General features: G+C 43.8%; 1 long non-coding RNA gene across 1 annotated transcript; it reads right to left on the bottom strand.

Moving 5' to 3' along the window:
- Nucleotides 1–383: 383 nt before the first annotated feature.
- Nucleotides 384–10,148, bottom strand: LOC117509193. Its single transcript, XR_004560300.1, has 3 exons — nucleotides 10,137–10,148; nucleotides 5,282–5,290; nucleotides 384–480 (listed from the first exon to the last, which is right to left on the bottom strand). It is a non-coding gene; the product is annotated as an uncharacterized LOC117509193 (long non-coding RNA).
- Between the last annotated feature and the right edge of the window lie 14,505 nt (nucleotides 10,149–24,653).

Genomic DNA, 24,653 nt, shown 5'->3' with positions numbered 1-24,653 from the left:
GTTCCTCTCAAATTATAGCTGGACTCCCTCATTTTGAACAGATCCTGGACATTGAGGCAAAAGTTCATTTTTAATTTAATACATGATTTGTATCATAATATAATCAACCAAGTCCCAGAATTTCAAAATGTGTAAACAGACAAATAGTGGGTTTGTTGCCTCAGGATAAGGTTTATTACTTAGAACTCTTATAGCTTTCTTTTGTAACAAAAATATTGTATTTGTATTTGTTTTATATATGTTTCCCCAAACCTCAATGCAATAGGTCATATATGGGACAAGTAATGAATTGTATAACATAAGTAACAAATGTTGTGCTTTATACAGAATCGCAATCACTTTTTAGATTTTAGATTTATCGGAATTTATATGAGTTTTCCATCTTAATTTATCATCAAGTAGAACTCCAAGAAATTTGTTTTCGGTTACAATTTCAATTTCAACATCATTCAATAATAAATTTCTACTTAAGTTCCTGGGCTTAAGATGAAGCGATACTTTGTTTGAATCAAACCGTTGTTTGACATTTAAAGTTCCCTCTCCATCATGTCCAAAAGCTGTCCCAAATGATCCCCACAACAACAGTTGTATCATCGGCAAACAAAATACAACTCACCGACTTGGAGACCAAACCTATATCATTAATATACAACAGAAATAACAATGGCCCAAGGACTGAACCCTGGGACACCCCACATGTAAATCTTAAAAATTTATAATTTATCCCATCAATATGGACACACTGAAACCTTTTGCAAAAACTAGCTAGCTATTCAATCAAGATATAATCTCATCTGCAGTGTTTCTTTTTCTTTTTTGCCACTGAATGTATCCTTTAGGTCATGTTAAATTATGTAAGGTCAACTGCATACAATATTTAATATTAATAAATGTTGGCAGTGATGACAGAAAGCTTAAAATGCTCATTCTCATTGAGCAATAAATAAATAAAACATTTGTTCCATCTATTTAAATTTATTCACACCCTCGCTGTAATGTTTAGATGTCAGGAGGGACTTACAGTGCATCTAGAAAGTATTCACAGTGCTTCACTTTTTCCACATTTTGTCATGCTACTGCCTCAATCGAAAATGGAGCAAATATTATTTTTCCCTCAAAATTCTATTCACAACACCCCATAATAACTTTTGCAAATTTGCAATTAATTTTTGCAAATTTATTAAAATTAGAATACTAAGAAATCATATGCATATAATTATTTACACCCTTTGCTCAATACCTTGTTGATGCACATTTCACAGCAATTACAGCCTCAAGTATTCTTGAATATGATGCCACAAGCTCGGCGCACCTATCACTGGGCAGTCTTGCCCATTCTTCTTTACAGCACCTCTCAAGCTCCATCAGGTTGGATGGGGAACAGCCATTTTTAGATCTCTCCAGAGATGTTCAATCAGATTCAGGTCTGGGCTCTGGCTGGGCCACTCAAGGACATTCACAGAGTTGTCCCGAAGCCACTCCTTTGATATCTTGGCTGTGTGCTTAGGTTTTTTCCTGCTGAAGTATGAACTGTCGTTCCAGTCTGAGGCCAAGTATGGGGAATTTTAAAACCTTTAAATGTCAAAACTTTAAAAACTTGCTTACATCTGAGAATGGCAAATATATTACAATATAATTAATTAATCAGAAATAAGTATGGTGTGCTCAGAGGCAGAGTATACAAGTGCCTGTCAGTATCCATATGCATTTAAATGTGTTCTAACACTTCATTTCAGTGTTTTAATTTGATTTTGGTTAGTGGTTGAGTCACTGGCTATATGTAAGTCTATGGAAGGTTGTAAACTTTTCATGATCATGTGACATGAGGCTACGTTTTAATTTGAGCAGCAAACTCAGGGACTCATCACTTTTTTCCCTTTTTGCAGCACATCTCAAGCCATTTTCAGATCTCTCCAGAGATGTTCAATCAGATTCAGGTCTGGGCTCTGGCTGGGCCACTCAAGGACATTCACAGGGTTGTCCTGAAGCCACTCCTTTGATATCTTGGCTGTGTGTTTAGGGTCATTGTCCTGCTGAAATATGAACCTTTACCCCAGTCTGAGGTCAAGAGTGCTCTGGAGCAGGTTTTCATCCAGGATGTCTCTGTATATTGCTGCTTTCATCTTTCCTTCAATCCTGACTAGTGTCCCAGTTCCTGCTGCTGAAAAGCATCCCCACAGCATGATGCTGCCACCACCATGCTTCACTGCCTGGTTTGTTCCAAACATGACACCTGGCATTCACGCCAAAGAGTTCAATCTTTGTCTCATCAGACCAAAGAATTTTGTTTCTCATGGTCTGAGAATCCTTCAGGTGCCTTTTGGCAAACTCCAGGTGGGCTGCCATGTGCCTTTTACTAAGGAGTGGCTTCCGTCTGGCCACTCTACCATACAGGCTTGATTGGTGGATTCCTGCTGCTGGAGCTCTGACAGAGTGACCATGGAGTTCTTGGTCACCTCCCTGACCAAGGCCCTTCTCCCCTGATCACTCAGTTTAGATGGGCAGCCAGTTCTAGGACGAGTCCTGGTGGATCCAAACTTCTTCCATTTACAGATGATGGAGGCCACTGTGCTCATTGGGACCTTTAAAGCAGCAAAAGGTTTTCTGTACCCTTCCACAGATTTGTGGAAGGGTACAGATTTGTGTTTCTCTGAGGTCTACAGACAATTCAATTCAATTCATTTTCAATTTATTTTCATTTATATAGTGCCAAATTCCTTTGACTTCATGTTTGGTTTGTGCTCTGACATGCACTATTAACCGTGGGAGCTTATATGTAGACAGGTGTGTGCTTTTCCAAATCATGTCCAGTCAACTGAATTTACCCCAGGTGGACTCCAATTAAGTTGTAAAAACATCTCAAGGATGATCAGTGAAAACAGGATGCACCTAAGGTCAATTTTGAGCTTCATGGCAAAGGCTGTGAGTACTTATGTACATGTGATTTCTTTGTTTTTTTGTTTGTTTGTTTTTTAAATGAATTTACAAAAATCTAAAAAAAAAAAAAAAAAAAATTTCACATTCTCATTATGGACTATTGTGTGTAGAATTCTGAGGGGGAAAAAAATAGTTCGCCCATTTTGGAATACGATATGTATGTATGTGGAAAAAGTGCAGCTCTTTGAATACTTTCTGGATGCACTATACACATCACATTGGGGCAATAGAAATTTGGGACACTGACATCTACAGGAAGCCCACATCTAGACCAGTAACTACTATACAATCTCCACAAACCACGACAGTACAAGCTCTGGATAATCAGGACTATATTTTTTCTCTCTTTCGGCTGTTCCTGATCGCTCGGGGTCACCACATTAGTTCTGGTGCAGCTCTACATTGTGATTTAGGACAAGTTTCATCCTGAATGTCCTTCCTGAAGTAACTCCAGCTCTATGTGGCAAAACATGTCCAGAGGTCCTGGTGTTCCCGAGCAGTCTCTCAGTCAAGTACTAATGCTTCATTTCTGTGATCCGAGAGGATCTGGTGCGCTCAGCGCAGCATGATTGTGGCTGAAAATGACCCCATCAGCTTGGAAGCTAAAATACAAAACAATAAAAATCAAATCAAATCAAATCAATTTTATTTATATAGCGCCAAATCACAACAAACAGTTGCCCCAAGGCGCTTTATATTGTAAGGCAAAAGCCATACAGTAATTACAGAAAAACCCCAACGGTCAAAATGATCCCCCTGTGAGCAAGCACTTGGCAACAGTGCGAAGGAAAAACTCCCTTTTAACAGGAAGAAACCTCCAGCAGAACCAGGCTCAGGGAGGGGCGGTCTTCTACTGGGACTGGCTGGGGCTGAGGGGAGAGAATCAGAGAGAGAGCAGAGGTCAATCACTAATGATTAAATGCAGAGTGGTGCATACAGAGCAAAAAGAGAAAGAAACACTCAGTGCATCATGGGAACCCCCCAGCAGTCTAAGTCTATAGCAGCATAACTAAGGGATGGATCAGGGTCACCTGATCCAGCCCTAACTATAAGCTTTAGCAAAAAGGAAAGTTTTAAGCCTAATCTTAAAAGTAGAGAGGGTGTCTGTCTCCCTGATCTGAATTGGGAGCTGGTTCCACAGGAGAGGAGCCTGAAAGCTGAAGGCTCTGCCTCCCATTCTACTCTTAAAAACCCTAGGAACTACAAGTAAGCCTGCAGTCTGAGAGCGAAGCGCTCTATTGGGGTGATATGGTACTATGAGGTCCCTAAGATAAGATGGGACCTGATTATTCAAAACCTTATAAGTAAGAAGAAGAATTTTAAATTCTATTCTAGAATTAACAGGAAGCCAATGAAGAGAGGCCAATATGGGTGAAATATGCTCTCTCCTTCTAGTCCCTGTCAGTACTCTAGCTGCAGCATTTTGAATTAACTGAAGGCTTTTCAGGGAACTTTTAGGACAACCTGATAATAATGAATTACAGTAGTCCAGCCTAGAGGAAATAAATGCATGAATTAGTTTTTCAGCATCACTCTGAGACAAGACCTTTCTAATTTTAGAGATACTGCACAAATGCAAAAAAGCAGTCCTACATATTTGCTTAATATGCGCATTGAAGGACATATCCTGATCAAAAATGACTCCAAGATTTCTCACAGTATTACTAGAGGTCAGGGTAATGCCATCCAGAGTAAGGATCTGGTTAGACACCATGTTTCTAAGATTTGTGGGGCCAAGTACAATAACTTCAGTTTTATCTGAATTTAAAAGCGGGAAATTAGAGGTCATCCATGTCTTTATGTCTGTAAGACATTTCTGCAGTTTAACTAATTGGTGAGTGTCCTCTGGCTTCATGGCTAGATAAAGCTGGGTATCATCTGCGTAACAATGAAAATTTAAGCAATGCTTTCTAATAATACTGCCTAAGGGAAGCATGTATAATGTGAATAAAATTGGTCTTCGCACAGAACCTTGTGGAACTCCATAATTAACCTTAGTCTGTGAAGAAGACTCCCCATTTACATGAACAAGGTAACATAGAGAGTTGTTCAAGTTTTTGAATAACCCAAGTGGGCTTTTGTCAAAACTGCAGTTACAGCCAACAGAGAAAGGACCTAAAGAACTGATGGCCAGAGGAGCCTCGAGTAGGTCAACGAGATATTTGGAAACCATATGTACTAAATAAATAAATAAATAAATATAAATGTATGTTTGCATATATGCAAACATACAATTTTTTTTCTTTCAAATACACTCATCCACCCCAAAGATGAGACTCCAAAACACAAGAAAATGTTTATGAAATGGAATGCAGTGAGGGGTGCTCAGTCATTTACATATTACCCTGTTACCCTCACATAGACTTTATTACTTACATAACTGCATACACATTTTGGGTGCGGGAGGTTCAATATTTTGAGAGTGCTGTCACAGAAGCCCCAAAAATTGAAATTAAAATTGGAAAAAACCTTCTATCAACAGGGGTGTCGACTGTTGTTTCTTTAATTCCTGGGCATTTTACACATCTAGCAAGTAGTCAATCATCCTAGTATTGTCTTCTGTTGTTCACATCAGTCACCTTGTTTGATTTCCTGTAAAGACACATGGGAGGAAAATAACTTGCAAACCATTTAAAATTTAGATCACGTCCACACTAACACGTTTTCAACTGTCTCAGCTGGCAGTTGAAAATGTATCCACGCACGTCTTCGAAAGATCTGTGTCCACAAACAGTGAAACCATAATCTTGAGGTGCTCAAAGGGCGCACCTCAAGAATGATCTCATCATGATTGATGAGATCATTCAAATCTTATACTGAATGAGGTCATTCAAGGTAAAATGTGACCTGGATGTGCTCATGCTCAGTGCTTTTAGAGTTTGTAGCTTGGGAAGGAGGCAGGAAGAGCTCAACATTTTTGTTTTTGGCAAAACTGTGGAATGTCAGCAGACAGAGAGCAGCCAGACATAACACTGGATGATTTCAGTAGGTAGACAATGATTACTTTTCAGGATTTTTTTTTTTTAATGGGACTAAAGGTGTGTAGTAAGAATAAGGATCTGACTGCATGTGTTTTCATGGCAAAGCAACCAAGTGCCACCGAGTTAATGACCAAAATTTAGCAGATTGCAACATTTTGTTGATTGAAGAAGAAAGACAATTTCTCAGTCCAGCAAAAACTGACTCAGACTAGTGGATGACTGAGAAAAAGGCTTGAATTTTCACTGAGAAACACATCAGGACGTAGCTGGCAAAGCTCACTTAATAAAACTGAACTTGGATTGCCACATAAAGTTTATGTTGTTGTTTTACAGCTTGTGTTGATCAGCACGGCCCGCTGGTATTTTGACTGACACACCACAGCAGATGGGTGTCGTAAATGCGTATGCTTGCAATAAAAAAAAAAATAAAAAAAATCTCTGAACATAGATGTTTTTTTCTGTGGACATCACTGTTATTCATGCAGCTATAGTCTTGACTTCAACAATGTAAAGCAATTTTAAAATCTGAACCCCAGGAAAAATAGAAGGATCATATGGTAGCTGGACATAGTTGTGCTCCTGTTTTTAGATGTAACTGTGCCAAGTTGACCAAAATATGTATTTTGGTGTATTTGGTGTTTCCCTTTACATTTCTTTATATACCCATCCTTCCCCTATCCATCAGGTCTTCTGAAATAGCCTCCACCCCCTAAGTGGAGTGCTATCATATGTTGAGCTGTGTAGGAGCCAGAGGGTGAGCTCACAGGATGCATAGAGATGAGAGAGTCAGTATATGTGCATGTCGACCTGTGGATGTACTATGTACACGTGTTTAGTATTAATTTAGTGTGATGAACACTGATGGAAGTGCCTCTGCATATCTAAGCGTGTGCACAGATGATTGTAATTGTGAGAAATATGACTCCACACCAGTTAAGAAGTGCTTCCATCTGTTGAGTCAACCTCACATGAGACTGTATGTGTCACTGCTACTTTCTGGAGCCTAAGATCTTCTCAACTCATCCAAGAGCGGATCTTGGCTGACACTGATTCTACTATTTCTGCCTCAGTGAGGAAGCATATGATGAGTGATGAAGTGGAGGAAGACAAAGGTGCAGAGGACAGTAAGATCAATGAGACCACAAGAAACAGGGGAATAAATAAATAAAGGCGAGTGCAGAAAAGAAGAAAACACTTCTGTCAAATAAATAAATAAATAAATAAATCGGTTAAAGTAGAAGTTAGGAGAACATACCTATAAAGATTTTCCCCTGTGCTGTGCCTTCTTTTGGGACAGCTGCTCTTCTGTCTGTGTCCTCTGATCCCTGAACACCCGAGTGCTCAGTGGAGGTCAGTCTGCACTGTCTAATGCATACAAAATCAAATTCATTTCCTGTAGCTGACAAAGATGACCTTATTGGCCTCAATATTACATGGCATTCTTTTCTTAAAAACAAACAAACAGAAAAACAACAAACAAAATCTCTTAAAACTATGGGGTCATCTTCTAATCCCAGACTAGATTTTGCATGTCATACCTCCCAAACAATAGGTGGAGCCAAACATACAAACCAGGGCACAATGGATCAGAAATGTTGTTTTGTGGCAGCATAAACACATTATGCATACGTTTAGGTCATTCTATTGTGAATTTAATACAGCAAGTTATTGTTTATAAGGCTGTGTTATTTATGTCTCCCCAAGTGTAATTTACAGGTGTTTAAAATCAATTTTAAAATTTTTGATTCACTGTGCCTCGGACACTAATTCACGGGGCACAGTGAATCAGCTTAGAATATAATGACAAAACACATTATTATAAAGATTTCTTCAAAATTATTAAATACATCCTGATATATATACAAACTATAATCCAGAAAACCAGGTATGTAATGTGTGAGTGTCTTATATAGTGATATAAATCCTTTAGAAACTATTATAAATACAACTGTCATAATTTCTGTTCAAACGTGAAAACAATTGTTTATATAGACAAATTATAGAAATAATTCATGGAAAAATAAATGTATAAGCTTCAACAAGTAATATTTGTCATCCACTTGATACTGGGGCTTAATAAATCTGTGGCCCCATTCACTGTGCCCCGGGTGCATGTGACACAAATGAGTCATGTTATCAAATAGCTGATATTCTGGAGAAGACATAACACATGCTCATCAGTTGGACGGGGTAGTCTTCTAACTAATAACACTTTTTTGGGCCACCTTTCACCTTTCACCTCTGTTGTGACAAATACAAAGACACTGACATCCACAAAATTTACTTTTGATAGGAAAAACTGACTTCACTTGCCACTTAGTTTTACCCTTAATGTATCCAAAAACAAAACACTAATTTATAAGGGGGATGTCTTTATGCATAAAAATATGGCATAACTGCTGCAAATATATATATATAGTTTTGCAGATATAGCTACTTATTCATATAGCTACTGATGTGCCCCGTGATTCACCATGCCCCGCTTTCCCCTACATGTTACAGTTATGGGCAGCATGGTGGATTAGTCGTTAGCACTGTTGCTTCACAGCAAGAAGATCATGGGATCAATTCCCGCCTTTGGCCTTTCTGTGTGGAGTTTGCATGTTCTCCCCGTGTTTGCGTGGGTTCCCTCTGGGTGCTCTGGCGTCCTGTTGTATAGTATATAGTGCCACCAAACTTGAATGTACTTTCTTTTAACAATTTTCCTGTTGTTATAGTTAACCATAGACAAAATTGATATTCCAGTTTGTTAAACATTTCTTTCATGTGATGCTATGACAGTGGCGGGCACAGCTAACCAAAAAGTTAGCTTCGATAACCATTAAACTGATAACTGAAAAGTTATCTTTTATGATGCTAAACCGATAAACTGCTAAAAAAATGATCTTTATTACAGATAACCGATAACCGATAACTTTTAGTATTGATTTGGACATGGCAACATCAGATTACACTGTCGGCTTCTGATAAACCAATTTCACTTTCACTTTTCGCTGCTGGGTAAATTCAAGGATCACAAACACATAAGAATGCACAAAAAATGAATGAATAAAAAATAAAACCCCAAACACTGTCATCATCAAAAGCAGTAAAACACAGTATTAGAATTTTATCTTGGTATTAGATATGCCGTTATTTACAAACTAAAAAGCTGCTGCTTTTTTCACATGCTTTGAACCCTGCGGCTTAAACAACCAAAATACGTCCATTAAATGCATTGATTGGCAGAGTAAAATACATGTAGTAAATATAAATTCTTACTTGTTAGTTTCAGTGGGAATCATCTGAAGAAATAATCCACATAAACATCCTTTTTAATCGAAAACAGTGTCTAAATGTGATGAAAAGTCCCTCTGTACACACAGCTGCGCCGTGAGAGCTCCTCTCCCCCACCGAGTCTTGGCAATTAAATTACAGCCACAAAGAAATAAAATAATGTTAAAAATGAGTCCATTTTGTTTTTGTGTCAAGCGGACTCACTCACTGTAATGTCCAAAGTGAACCTGAACTACACTACCCACAATGCTACCTGTGTCGACCGGCCAATCACGTTTTGCACTTATTGATGATGTCATCAGCAAATGATAGGCAGCCAGTCTGCTACAAACACAACAAATGGACTAAAATGTTTGATTTTAGGGTTTACAAACATTTTTGACCATTAAACTTTGCTCACTTTACCAGCAAAAAAAAAAAAAAAAAAAAGTTATTGGACTGAAAGTTATCGGAACTAAATTTATCGGAAGGTAATTGGTCCGATGATGGTTTTAAAACTTAGCTAATCTGCTAGCAAAAACATTAGCTTCCATAATTATCTGTTATCGGAGTAGCTGAACCGTGCCCACCACTGCTCTATGAGTATTCCTTTTATAACTCTTGGTGTATGTTTCAATCATATGTGGAATACTGTATTGTCATGCTAACATTTGTCTGTCTGTGGGAAGTGATGTCCTAAAGGTTCAAGGAGTTTGTGATCAGAGGAGAAAAAGTAAAGGTGCCCTTGAGCAAGATCATTACTCCCCAAGTTGCTCCTGGTGTGCAACTGAGCAGAAATCTGACGCTGGTGTGAGTCTGAGTGGGTGAATGTCAGGTATCACTGTAAAGCACTTTGAGCATTTGCATCAGATGGAAAAATGTGACAAAAATGCATTCATCTGATTGTGTAAACGTATGTGAATGTAACACATTTGTGTACATGATAATCACTATACACAGTACAAATATGACACATACCGATAGTATTCCCTGAACAGTACAGAAACTCATTAGATTTTCAGATTTCTGTTCTTAACTTCAAACATGACAGTATTGTGGGAAACTTGTGTTAAGGAGGAGTTTGTGGCTTTTGCAGAGGTATACACTCCAATGACTGCACTTCTTGTTGAAAATATTTTCACAAACTTGCTGAATGCTGTACTGTGATGCATTTTCCTAATAGCATATTCACATTTTGCTCATTGCTGAAAGCAAAGCAAATAAACATGCATGTGTGTGGTGATGTCTCTGCTGTGTGCAGCTGCTGCCCCACTCTTGATGAAATAAAATACAAATCCAACTGAATTTCACTTCTGCATGCCACGACAGTATGTGGTAGAATCCCTTCTGTGCACACGCTCAGGCACGCATGCACGCACACATTGAATTTAACGTAACCTTCTAACCCTGCTGGCTTCTTAAACAAATCCCCTCTCTGGCTGCATGATCAGTTTGTGTGTGTGTGTGTGTGTGTGTGTGCACTTGGCGGTCTCGCACTGTGACCTTGCAGCCACATGTAATGCAGAGTGAGAGGGTTGGCATGTCTAACAGACATGATTTTTCTGACAACTGTGCAGATTTAGGCTTACATTTCACTGAAATGAACTCAGCAAATCTGACTTACAGCTGACTAATGTTTGCTGTTAATTAAGTACATCTGTGAAAGTTGAAATCATTGCTTGTTCACGGTTAAATAATCAACCTGCCACGAGGGGTTTGCCAGATTATTGCAATGATGAATATGTCAGGAGCTGTGTGACCGATTTCATTCACACTGCACATGTATGAACTGCTAGTGACAACATATTTGCATGACTTTAATATGAAGGTCAAAGGTCACTGTCCATCAAGGTCACTGAATAGTGTGTAAATCACATTTTCCACAATAATTTTGAAGCAAAGGAAGCTGGAAGAATGATTTGAAGTGCATATGAATCAGTAAATAGCATGCTGCTTCATATGCAGAGTCATGATGATGATCATCATGTCACAATGAATGATAAAATATTCACATTTTTTTGCAGAAATTTTCAAAAAAGAAAGAAGGATGCCCTCACATTCAAACAGACTGCCATTTGCTGATTTATACTTGCTGTCAAGATAAAAAAGACACCATCTCATGATCTATATGTGGTGTCATGTTGACATCATCATGACATCATTTTGGGCCACTTCACACATAGCACGAGTAAGTAGGAATCACGGCGAAACAGCCCGATTGAATGAACCATGAAAACATCGAGCTGACGTCGGGAGGGACACACGGTCATGCAGGTGTGAATGTTCCCGCTGCGATGGTTTCATGCACAAACACAGTGCAAGCAGCTGGAGCGTGTGGAACCACATCGTACTGCTGATGTGGAGAAAAAACAAACAGCTGGAACGTGTGGAACCACATCGTGCTGCTGCTGTGGAGATAAAAAAAAAAAGTTCACGTCATATGGTAAGGTTCTGTACTTTTGTCTTTTTGCCCAACACACCAGCCACAGTAGTGATCAGATATTTAGCTGTGATCTGGGTCTCTCTGTTGTGTGTTGTGTGTTTGTGGCTGTCACCACAATTCGGTTTTGGGTGCTCTCAAGGGTTCTCTCAAGGGGATCAGGACTCTGGTGTCCTATATTAACATATGGATGCTCACTAATTAGACAGCAGACTGTTGCTGTCACTGCTTGTTCATGTGTGGTTGTTTGTCCTGGTATGTTGTATGTTTGGGGCCTCGTCTCCTTGGTGTCTCACTTCTCATCACTTCACATTTATTGCCTTCACCACTTGGCTTTGAGTAGGATGGTGTAGGCTGATTGGGAAGGGCAGAGGGGGGCCAACACGCACACCACGTTCACTCATAAACTACATACCTTCTGTCTTGCAAAAAATAAATTATAAATTGCATATATGTGTATTAATGTACATAAATGGTTCTGCCAGTGTGGCATTTACCATAACTATATATATAGATGGGGAGCAAAAAAAACAAACTACACACTATAAAAACACAGCAGTGTCCAATATTAGTCCCTCTTATTGAGTGGACAATACAAGTATGAACCGTCTGTTCCTCTGTATATGACCCATGGTCACAGACGTACAGTCATGAATTGACATGAATGAAGCAGTGCACTCTTATTATGTCCAGCCAAGTAGATAAATAATTACTACAATCACCGGACACTGATAGATTAAATATTGGTGTATCATGAATGAAAATCATTAGGTTGATATAAATAATAAATAAAAGGGGACCCAATACAGAACCCTGCAGTTAAATAGCCCTGGTTAAATAAAAAATAAATGGCACTTGCGGGATTCGAACCTGCAATTTACAAAAGCTCTGATTAACAGACAGAAATTTTACCACTGCGCTGCAACCACTGTCTTATAACAGGAGCGTAAAATGCCTAAAATCAACAAGGAGATAAACATATTGTTTTAAAAAAAAGAGAAATTATACTATCTAGACAAAGAGGAGGTTTTCGTCGTCTTTAATTACAGCTAAAAAAAAAGTGCTGTAATAACTGACAAAATGCCATTTGTTACAGCGTATTTTTGGAGATATAAGACTGAAAGTCCTGTCCTGAAAGCCCGTGTCCTGTCAGATAGACGTGACATTCAGATCGCCTACTGTGTGTCCACATGATCTGATGATCCGTTTCACCTGGGACAGCCTGTCAATGTGCATGCTGTGCGTGCCCTCCAGCCCATCGCAAAAGCAATATATGTTTTATGTATTTCCACGTGAAGACAGCAAGCACACACACGAGTGTCACAGTGGACAGTTGTAAGGTCATGTCCCTCAAAACACGGTATGTGTTCTTCAGCTGTGATGTCCAGGACCTGAAATCTCAACAGCTGCTGCTGTTGGCAGCCAGCCATGCCTCCTGTCTGTGTTACTCTCTGTTTCTGTTATGTGAACATTTTTTTTTAGTTATTTTGGCATGCAATTTTGTATGTAGTTATTGTAGTAATTATTTCTATACCTGTCCTGGCTGTGGTCTCTGTGTTTTTAATGTGACACATCGTGTGCACTGAGCCGTCATTTCCAGCTGTCACTGAGTCTCTGGCCAGTGATCAGCTGAGAGGCGCCTTGCTGTGCTGTGTGCACTCTGGCTGGCTGCTCCCCATCTGAACATACATATCTGCATTTCATGCAAGTGTGCTCCCCCCGCATGCCATATGTGTTTTGGGGAGCAGTGGGGGGGGACACTTAGACAAACTCCACAGCCAGCTCGAAAGTGGTCGCATGCTCACTATTTTTGTGCTGACAGCATGAATGGCACCACATTTTGTAAGTGTCCAGCAAGCGGTGTTGGATGTTCGTGTGTGGTAGAACAGGACGCGCAGGCGTCCGCAGGAGGGGTAATCGGTGAGTTGCAGCGGATCCTCACCGCTTTCACGACTCGGTTAGATTTGATGACCGAGCAGAACGTCCTCCTGAACCGCAGGGTGGAGGCTCTCGCCGCGCAGGTGGAAGTGCGCCCACCGGGCGCCGCTGCGGCTCTCCCTCCCGTAGACCCTGTGCGTAACATTGACGTTCCACTGGTCGTCAACGACCCCTCCCACCTTCCCCGGTAGCATACATAAGCCCCCCAGAGCCGTACGGAGGCTGTGCGGAGACGTGCGCGGATTTCCTTATGCAGTGTTCGCTCGTCTTCGCACAGCGTCCTGTTATGTACGCAACCGATGCTAGCAAGGTAGCTTATGTAATAAACCTGCTTCGCGGTGAGGCACGCGCTTGGGCTACAGCGCTCTGGGAGCAGAACTCACGGCTCCTTCAGACATATGATGGGTTTGTGAGGGAGTTCAGAACTGTGTTCGATCACCCTAATAGAGGAGAAACCGCTTCAACAGTGCTACTGTCAATGAGACAGGGGCGTCGGAGCGCAGCTGCCTATGCAGTCGACTTCCGCATCGCGGCTGCGAGGTCCGGCTGGAATAGCACTGCCCTCCGCGCCGCCTTTGTAAACGGACTGTCATTGGTTCTTAAGGAGCACCTGGTGGCTAAGGACGAACCGCGGGATTTAGATGGGCTTATCGATCTTGTCATACGATTAGACAATCGGTTAGAAGAACGTCGTCGGGAACGAGACGAAGGGCGTGGCCGGGCACGCGCCGTCCCTCTCCCTTCCGGTTCCGACCGCGCCCCACCTTCCCCACGCTCCACGGCTCCGGCGCTCCGTGTGGCTACAGCTCCCCCTGCTGACGAAGCTATGGACACGAGCAGGGCAACATTTAGGGCACCAGATACACAGAGGAGGCAGGCCCGCGGAGTATGTTTTAATTGTGGCTCGACAGAGCACCAAGTGAGAGACTGCCCCGAGCGGTTAAACACCAACGCACGCCCCTAGAGACTGGGCTAAGGGTGGGCCGAGACATTCACGTGGGACACACCCACATTGCCACACGACTCTCAGTTACGATCCTTTATGAGGAATCAACCCTGAAAGCCCCAGCACTGGTGGACACGGGCTCTGAAGGGAATCTGTTGGACAGCAGATGGGCCAGGGAGATAGGGCTCCCTCTGGTGGCGCTTACCACGCCTGTGCAGGTGCGAGCACTAGATGGCTCCCTACTCCCTCCAATCACGCATAAGACACCACCTGTAACTCTGGTGGTGTCCGGAAATCACCGGGAGGAGATCGAGTTTTTTGTGACTCCTGCTACCTCCCGAGTGATTTTGGGGTTTCCCTGGATGTTGAAACACAATCCCCGGATCGATTGGCCGTCCGGGGTAGTGGTTCAGTGGAGCGAGACCTGCCATCGGGTGTGTTTAGGTTCCTCGGTTCCTCCCGGCTCCCAGGCTAAGGAGGAGGTCAGAGTCCCGCCCAATCTGGGGATGGTGCCGGTGGAGTACCACGACCTTGTCGACATGTTCAGCAAGGATCTGGTGCTCACCCTTCCCCCCCACCGTCCTTATGATTGTGCTATTGATTTGGTTCCGGGCAGTGAGTTCCCGTGCAGCAGGCTGTACAACCTCTCACGGCCTGAGCGCGAATCAATGGAGACCTACATCCGGGACTCGTTAGCCGCCGGGTTGATCCGGAATTCCACCTCCCCAATGGGTGCAGGTTTCTTTTTTGTGGGTAAAAAAGACGGCGGACTTCGTCCATGCATTGATTATAGGGGACTGAACGAAATCACGGTTCGCAACCGATACCCGTTGCCCCTATTGGATTCGGTGTTCACGCCCCTGCATGGAGCTAAGATATTCACCAAGCTTGATCTTAGGAATGCGTATCACCTGGTTCGGATCCGGAAGGGAGACGAGTGGAAGACGGCATTTAACACCCCCTTGGGTCACTTTGAGTACCTGGTCATGCCGTTCGGTCTCACAAACGCTCCCGCGACTTTCCAAGCGTTGGTTAATGATGTCTTGCGGGATTTCCTGCACCGGTTCGTCTTCGTATACCTGGACGATATACTCATCTTTTCTCCGGACCCTGAGACCCATGTGAAGCATGTACGTCAGGTCCTGCAGCGGTTGTTGGAGAACCGACTGTTTGTGAAGGGCGAGAAGTGTGAGTTCCACCGCACTTCTTTGTCCTTCCTGGGGTTCATCATCTCCTCCAACTCCGTCGCTCCTGATCCGGCCAAGGTTGCGGCGGTGAGAGACTGGCCCCAACCCACAAGCCATAGGAAGCTGCAACAGTTCCTCGGCTTTGCTAATTTCTACAGGAGGTTCATTAAGGGCTACAGTCAGGTAGTTAGCCCCCTGACAGCCCTAACCTCGCCAAAAGTTCCCTTCACCTGGTCGGATCGTTGCGATGCCGCGTTCAAGGAGTTGAAACGGCGCTTCTCGTCTGCACCCATTCTGGTGCAGCCCGATCCTAGTCGCCAGTTAGTGGTTGAAGTGGACGCCTCGGACTCAGGGATAGGAGCCGTGCTGTCCCAGAGCGGGAAGACCGATAAGGTCCTTCACCCGTGTGCCTATTTTTCCCGCAGGTTGACCCCGGCCGAACGGAACTATGACGTTGGCAATCGAGAACTCCTTGCGGTGAAAGAGGCTCTTGAGGAGTGGAGACATCTGTTGGAGGGAACGTCCGTGCCATTTACGGTCTTCACTGACCACCAGAACCTGGAGTATATCAGGACCGCCAAGCGGCTGAATCCCAGGCAAGCCCGCTGGTCACTGTTCTTCGGCCGTTTTGACTTCCGGATCACCTACCGTCCCGGGACCAAAAATCAAAGATCGGATGCTTTGTCCCGGGTACATGAAGACGAAGTCAGAACGGAGTCGTCGGATGCCCCGGATCCCATCATCCCGGAGTCCACTATCGTGGCCACCCTCACCTGGGACGTGGAGAAGACCGTCCGGGAGGCCCTGGCACGAAACCCGGACCCCGGAACCGGGCCGAAGAACAGACTCTACGTCCCATCAGAGGCAAGGGCTGCGGTCCTGGACTTCTGTCACGGTTCTAAGCTCTCCTGTCATCCTGGGGTGCGAAGAACTGTGGCAGTCGTCCGGCAGCGTTTCTGGTGGGCGTCCCTGGAGACCGACATCCGGGATTATATCCAGGCCTGTACCACCTGCGCCAGGGGCAAAGCCGACCACCGCAAGTCCTCGGGTTTGCTACAGCCGCTGCCCGTACCTCATCGCCCCTGGTCCCACATCGGCCTGGATTTTGTCACGGGCCTCCCGCCGTCCCAGGGAAACACCGTCATCCTCACGATAGTGGACCGATTCTCCAAGGCGGTCCACTTCGTGGCCCTCCCGAAGCTCCCAACGGCCCAGGAGACAGCGGACCTCCTGGTCCACCACGTCGTCCGGCTGCATGGGATACCATCAGACATCGTCTCCGATCGCGGTCCCCAGTTCTCCTCGCATGTCTGGAGGAGCTTTTGCCGGGAACTGGGGGCCACGGTCAGTCTCTCGTCCGGGTATCACCCCCAAACCAACGGGCAAGCAGAACGGGCCAATCAAGAGATGGAGCAGACGCTACGTTGTGTGACAGCCGCGCACCCAGCGGCCTGGAGTACTCATCTGGCCTGGATCGAGTACGCCCACAACAGTCAAGTGTCATCAGCCACCGGCCTCTCCCCTTTTGAGGTGTGTTTGGGGTATCAGCCCCCATTGTTTCCGGTGGTTGAGGGAGAGGTCGGTGTGCCCTCGGTCCAGGCCCACCTGCGGAAGTGCCGTCGGGTGTGGCGTGCCGCCCGTTCTGCTTTGTTGAGGGCCCGGATGAGGGCGAAGACCCATGCAGACCGGCGGCGGACCCCGGCTCCTACGTATCGTCCTGGGCAGGAAGTGTGGTTGTCCACCAAGGACATTCCACTGCAAGTGGCCTCCCCGAAACTACAGGACCGGTACATAGGACCGTTTAAGATCCTCAAGGTCATCAATCCCGCCGCAGTGAGGCTTAAGCTCCCGGCCTCACTGCGGATTCATCCAGTGTTCCATGTCTCGAGAATCAAACCACATCACACCTCACCCCTCTGCGCTCCGGGTCCGGCACCACCTACTGCCCGGATCATCGACGGCGAGCCGGCTTTGACTGTGCGCCGGCTACTGGACGTGCTACGGATGGGCCGGGGTTTTCAATATCTGGTGGACTGGGAAGGGTACGGCCCCGAAGAACGCTCCTGGCCGACTTCTACCGCCGACACCCGGACAAGCCTGGTCGAGCGCCAGGAGGCGCCCGTTGAGGTGGGGGGTCCTGTTGTGTGGGCCGCTGAAGAGGAGGTACTGCTGGCCCACCACCACCAGAGGGCGCCCTGCCTGGAGTGCGGGCTCCAGACATTGGAGGGCGCTGCCGCCTCACAGGAGCAGCCAGGGTGACAGCTGTCACCCATCACCTGAGACAGCTGATATCAATCACCAGGGAGGTATATCAGCAGGACGGCATCTCCACCTCATTGCCGAGATATCGCTCTACTAAGGAGGTAACGAACTCAGCCAGTTGTGTTATTCAAAGAAGTAATACTTTGTTGCTTGTGCTTAGGTCAGCTGAAGACCGTATTGGACGTGGTTGGATAAGTACTCACATTCCAATCTTACAGTGCTGTTTTTGAGTAGAGGTGGAGGTGGTGTTTCCACCCTGTGTGTTGCTGGGTGCGGCCGCACCCACACCTGACTGTTTCTGTTCCTTGCCAGCAGTACCGGATCCGACGAGTGGAGGCAGTGGCCACCTGGGAGTTCGGGACTTGGCGGCTCCAGTATTCCCGGGGTTCGGTGGCAGAGGAAATCGGGTGGTTCCGGTTCGACTCGGACAGACGTCTCCTATCGTCGAGCCTGCCCACACGACACCATTGGAATTCGGCTTACTGCTATAATTGTAATCTGTTGTGTTTGTTGTGCGTGTTCACAACAGTAAAGCTTTGTGATTTGACTTCCTCCATTGTCCGTTCATTTGCGCCCCCTGTTGTGGGTCCGTGTACCTACACTTTCACAACAAATCTTAAAAGTAGAGAGGGTGTCTGTCCCCCTGATCTGAATTGGGAGCTGGTTCCAGAGGAGAGGAGCCTGAAAGCTGAAGGCTCTGCCTCCCATTCTACTCTTACAAACCCTAGGAACTACAAGTAAGCTTGCAGTCTGAGAGCGAAGCGCTCTATTGGGGTGATATGGTACTATGAGGTCCCTAAGATAACATGCGACCTGATTATTCAAAACCTTATAAGTAAGAAGAAGAATTTTAAATTCTATTCTAGAATTAACAGGAAGCCAATGAAGAGAGGCCAATATGGGTGAGATATGCTCTCTCCTTGTAGTCCCCGTCAGTACTCTAGCTGCAGCATTTTGAATTAACTGAAGGCTTTTTTTCACTTTATCTGAGTTTAAAAGCAGAAAATTAGAGGTCATCCATGTCTTTATGTCTGTAAGACATTCCTGCAGTTTAACTAATTGGTGTGTGTCCTCTGGCTTCATGGATAGATAAAGCTGGGTATCATCTGTGTAACAATGAAAATTTAAGCAATGCTGTCTAATAATACTGCCTAAGGGAAGCATGTATAAAGTGAATAAAATTGGTCCTAGCACAGAACCTTGTGGAACTTCATAATTAACCTTAGTCTGTGAAGAAGATTCCCCATTTACATGAACAAATTGTAATCTATTAGATAAATATGATTCAAACCACCGCAGCGCAGTGCCTTTAATACCTATGGCATGCTCTAATCTCTGTAATAAAATTTTATGGTCAACAGTATCAAAAGCAGCACTGAGGTCTAACAGAACAAGCACAGAGATGAGTCCACTGTCTGAGGCCATAAGAAGTAACCTTCACTAATGCTGTTTCTGTACTATGATGAATTCTAAAACCTGACTGAAACTCTTCAAATAGACCATTCCTCTGCAGATGATCAGTTAGCTGTTTTACAACTACCCTTTCAAGAATTTTTGAGAGAAAAGGAAGGTTGGAGATTGGCGAATAATTAGCTAAGATAGCTGGGTCAAGTGATGGCTTTTTAAGTAATGGTTTAATTACTGCCACCTTAAAAGCCTGTGGTACATAGCCAACTAATAAAGATAGATTGATCATATTTAAGATCGAAGCATTAATTAATGGTAGGGCTTCCTTGAGCAGCCTGGTAGGAATGGGGTCTAATAGACATGTTGATGGTTTGGAGGAAGTAACTAATGAAAATAACTCAGACAGAACAATCGGAGAGAAAGTGTCTAACCAAATACCGGCATCACTGAAAGCAGCCAAAGATAATGATATGTCTTTGGGATGGTTATGAGTAATTTTTTCTCTAATAGTTAAAATTTTATTAGCAAAGAAAGTCATGAAGTCATTACTAGTTAAAGTTAAAGGAATACTCGGCTCAATAGAGCTCTGACTCTTTGTCAGCCTGCCTACAGTGCTGAAAAGAAACCTGGGGTTCTTATTTTCTTCAGTTAGTGATGAGTAGTAAGATGTCCTAGCTTTACGGAGGGCTTTTTTTATAGAGCAACAGACTCTTTTTCCAGGCTAAGTGAAGATCTTCTAAATTAGTGAGACGCCATTTCCTCTCCAACTTATGGGTTATCTACTTTAAGCTGCGAGTTTGTGAGTTATACCACGGAGTCAGGCACTTCTGATTTAAGGCTCTCTGAAAAAGAGGAGCTACAGCATCCAAAGTTGTCCTCAATGAGGATGTAAAACTATTGATGAGATAATCTATCTCACTCACAGAGTTTATGTAGCTACTCTGCCCTGTGTTGGTATATGGCATTGGAGAACATAAAGATATATACGAGGTCTGTTAGAAAAGTATCCGACCTTTTTATTTTTTTCAAAAACCTGATGGATTTGAATCACGTGTGCTTGCATGAGCCAACCTTGAACCTTCGTGCGCATGCGTGAATTTTTTCACGCCTGTCGATTGCGTCATTTGCTTGTAAGCAGCCTTTGTGTGAGGATGGGTGGAGTCTCTCGTCGAATTTTCTTTGCAGGGAAAATGGCGGAACAACTGGAGCAGCGCGACTGCATCAAATTTTTCCAGAAACTGGGCGAGAGCCAGGTGGAAACCATTGGGATTATTCAGACGGCTTTCGGTGACGATGCTATGGGCATCACACAGATTAAGGAGCGGTACAACCAGTTTAAAGACGTCCGCACAACAGTGGAGAGCGAGCCACGCTCCGGGCGGCCATCAACATGCTGAAATGACCAGATCATTTCCAAAGTGAACACTGTGGTGATGCGGGACCATCGTGTGACTATCTGAAAAACTGCGGAAGAGGTGGACATCAGCACTTTTTCGGCACTGTGACAGAAGATTTGGCCATGAAAAGAGTTGCAGCGAAATTCATGCCGATGGCTTCGGCTCGAAGCTGATGGAGCAAAAGCGCCACCGTGTTGAATTCTCACAGGACATGCTGGACTCCGAACAATGATGCCCACCTCTTCCACCATTTGGACGATTCAGACGGCTTTCGGTGGCTTTTCAGTCGTGTGACTATCTGAGAAATTGTGGAAGAGGTGAGCATGTCACAACATGTCCTGTGAGACTTCAACACGGAGGCGCTTTTGCTCCGCCGTCAGCAGCATCGGCATGCATTTCGCTGCAACTCTTTACATGGCCAAATCTTCACAGTGGAATGTGCCGAAAAAGTGCTGATGTGCACCTCTTACGCAATTTTTCAGATAGTCACACGACGGTCCCACATCACCACAGCGTTCACTTCGGAAATGATCTGGTCATTTCAGCATGTTGATGGCCGACCGGAGCGTGGCTCGCTCTCCACCATTGTGCGGCCGTCTTTAAACCGGTTCTACCGCTCCTTATTCTGTGTGATGCCCATAGGATCGTCACCGAAAGCCTCCTGAATCATCAGAATGGTTTCCACCTGGCTGTCGCCCAGTTTCTGGCTAAATTTGATGCAGCGCTGCTCCAGTCGTTCCGTGTTTTTCCTTGGAATGAAAAAACGCTGAGCGCACGACTCACACCTCACACAAAGGCTGCTTACCAGGAAATGACGCAATCGACAGGCGTGAAAAAATTCATGCATGCGCACGAAGGATATTCCACTGTTAAAGGAGATTTTTTTTAATGAAAGACGTGCGGACGGGTCCGCGCGTCGGGACGCAGCCGACGTGGCGCGGCGGCACAGGAAAAACACCTCCGTGTTGATAACCATTTGTAAAATCCAGGCGGCTTTTGATGGCTTTCAGTGGAGTGAGTATATGAGAAATTGTTTATCAGCTGGAGATGTTCCAACTTGTCCTCAAGGCTTCCAACAGAGGTGTTTTTCCTGTGGCGGAGCGTCGCGGCGGCTGCGAGCCGACGCTGCAATCCGCCTGCACGTCTTTCATTAAAAAAATCTCCTTTAACAGTGGAATATCCGGATAAAATGCTGAAACCGACTTCTTCTGAAACTTCTCTGTTCTCTCACGACGTCCTGGATCAATAAAGCCTGAAATGTGGAGGTTTTAAGCTTGAAACAGGCTGATGACGCCGCCTGAGAGCGCTGCGCGACGTCTCGCACCGTGAAAAGTCCTTAAAGCGACAGAATCACCTCAAAATCTCTCATCAGCTGTTAAAATTTTCACTGAAGACCAGCTTAATTTTTCGAACCATGTCCACTTCGATGTGTCTCACAGGTTTAGAAAAAATTTTGATCAAACAAAGCGCCAGTCTCTCAGCAACTTCTCAGACAAAGGAATTCCGACGAGGGGCTGGACGACTCCTCCCACAAGGAGTGCTCACAGGCGAATGACGTCACCGACAGGCGTGGAAAAACTCATGCATGCGCACGAGGGTTCAAGCATGTCTGACGTAAAAACATATGAATGAAATCCATATAGTTTTTGAAAAAAATAAAAAGGACCTATACTTTACGGACAGACCTCGTATATATATATATGTATATATATATATATATATATATATATGTATATATGTATATATGTGTGTGTGTGTGTGTGTGCTGAAAAATTATACCATGGATATGAGTATTTGAATGATTGAGATCAGTTCAGAGTAGGACCAAAACAATATTGTACTGAAAGGAGACAGTGGAGGTGATTACTGGATCAGTTTAGGAGGCCAACAAAGCACCAGAACATAGACAAGATCCTCCAGAAGGTACTAGAACGTGGCAGGGGAGTAAGACATCTGGGTGATTATATTCACCATGCTACCGACGTAACTCAGTTTCAGATATGGATGGATAGATGACCAATTTCATATTTATTTACTTTAAGACTCAATAAAATGTTGTTGACATAGAAAACCTGTAAAACCTCCTTTTAGTACACAGAAAATTCATTCAGTCATAGTTAGTCCAAACTATATCTTTTAGGAATTGTTATGATCAGACAAATACTGTGGTATATTTTTCAGCATGATTGACAATTTTAAAATTTTGACCTCTGGATTGTGTCGTTTAGTCCTCTTAAGTGGTACCAATTAGGTCCAAACTGATGACTGGCTCATTGACTATATAGAAAGGGAGTAGTAAAGAAGACATGATGTTGATGGTAATAATGTAAGTCAAGCTGCATGGTTGAAGCTGTGCATTGTGTATGTGTAAGGGTCATTACCACAGAAACCTTCTAGACAGGCAGATGGAAATTAAACATATTGTAGGAAGCTCAGTCCATGAACACATCATAAATTCAGTCGTTATTTTTCTGGCACTCATCAAAGAGTCTCAGTGACACCTCACACTCACACACAGTGTGATACACTGATTCACATAGACAAGCACAAAGCGGTCGGCGTGCATCAGCCTGATGAGAACAAGCTGTATCACATCAATCATATCAGTGCTTTACTTCTTCCCGCTTGACCTTTACTCATTCCTTCATCCACTCTTTCATCCCTCTTGTGCATCCATCCTGTCTTTCATGTGTCCATCTTTTCCATCTAATCCATCCTTTTATCCTGGCCTGTTCCTGGGTGATGCACGTGTTCAAGTCTCTGATGAAAGGATGAGCTCAGTGTCTGCTGTCAGTGAGAAAACTGAAGAAATCTGCACAACCACAAACACACACACAAACACACACCTTTTCCATGTAGTCCAGATGTCAAGGACTCTAGAATGCTGTCTGTGATTCTTTTGACAGCTGCTGCCAAAGTGTCCATAATTGCCACAGGTAGCCAGCAGTCTACTGAATGTACTTACATTTTAGTCCACAGTTTTAACATTCATTGTCGACAATATAATTTAAATGAGTCATATTGTGGAAAATCTGGTTTCATTATTCCTTTTAGAGCTTCATATGGTTGGGCTTTCATGTCAAACGTATCCAAAGTCCCACAATGCTATGATTTAGCATGTAGAAATTATCTTGCTATAAACAAACTTTAGGTTTAAAAGTTTGTTTTGCTCTGGTGTGACATATCTAACAGATTTCCACATATAAATTCCTGCTTGATCCATGAGGGAAACTCAGTGTGACAGTGTAGGCTGGTTGATTGGCTCACAAGCAGTGTTTGGGAGAAACAAATAGATGCAATACTCCACCTATAATATGAAGTAGGTGGGGAACTGCAGTAGTATGAAGTGTATCCGTCAGAGGACCATGGTCTCAGATTTAGAGGTGCTGATCCCCATCCTAGTCAAGCCTTACTCAGCCTCAAGCCTATCCAGTGTTTGCGCGCGCGCACACACACACACACACAGAAAAACCACATATAACTCACAGTGCAGTATAAGTCACATTTACCACTTCATTTAACAAGCCAAAAACATTAAATCAGTGCCGTAATTATTTACGGTACTTCTGGAAAGTATTCACAGCGCTTCACTATTTCCACATTTTATGTTACAGCCTTATTCCAAAATGGATGGAATTCATTGTTCCCCCAAAATTTTACACACAACACCCCATAATGACAATGTGAAATAAGTTTTTGAGAGTTTTTTGCAAATTTATTAAAAATGAAAAACTAAGAAATCACATCTACATAAGCATTCCCATCTTGTGCACCTGCGCTCACAATTGAGTTCAGGTGCCTCCTGTTTCCACTGAACATCCTTGAGATGGTTTACAGCTTAGTTGGAGTCTGCCTGGGGTAAATTCAGTTGATTGGACATGATTTGGAAAAGTACACACCTGT

Source organism: Thalassophryne amazonica, chromosome 4 (assembly GCF_902500255.1).
Source record: "Thalassophryne amazonica chromosome 4, fThaAma1.1, whole genome shotgun sequence".
NCBI classification, from domain to species: domain Eukaryota; kingdom Metazoa; phylum Chordata; class Actinopteri; order Batrachoidiformes; family Batrachoididae; genus Thalassophryne; species Thalassophryne amazonica.
This window is presented reverse-complemented; position numbering and strand designations above follow the sequence as displayed.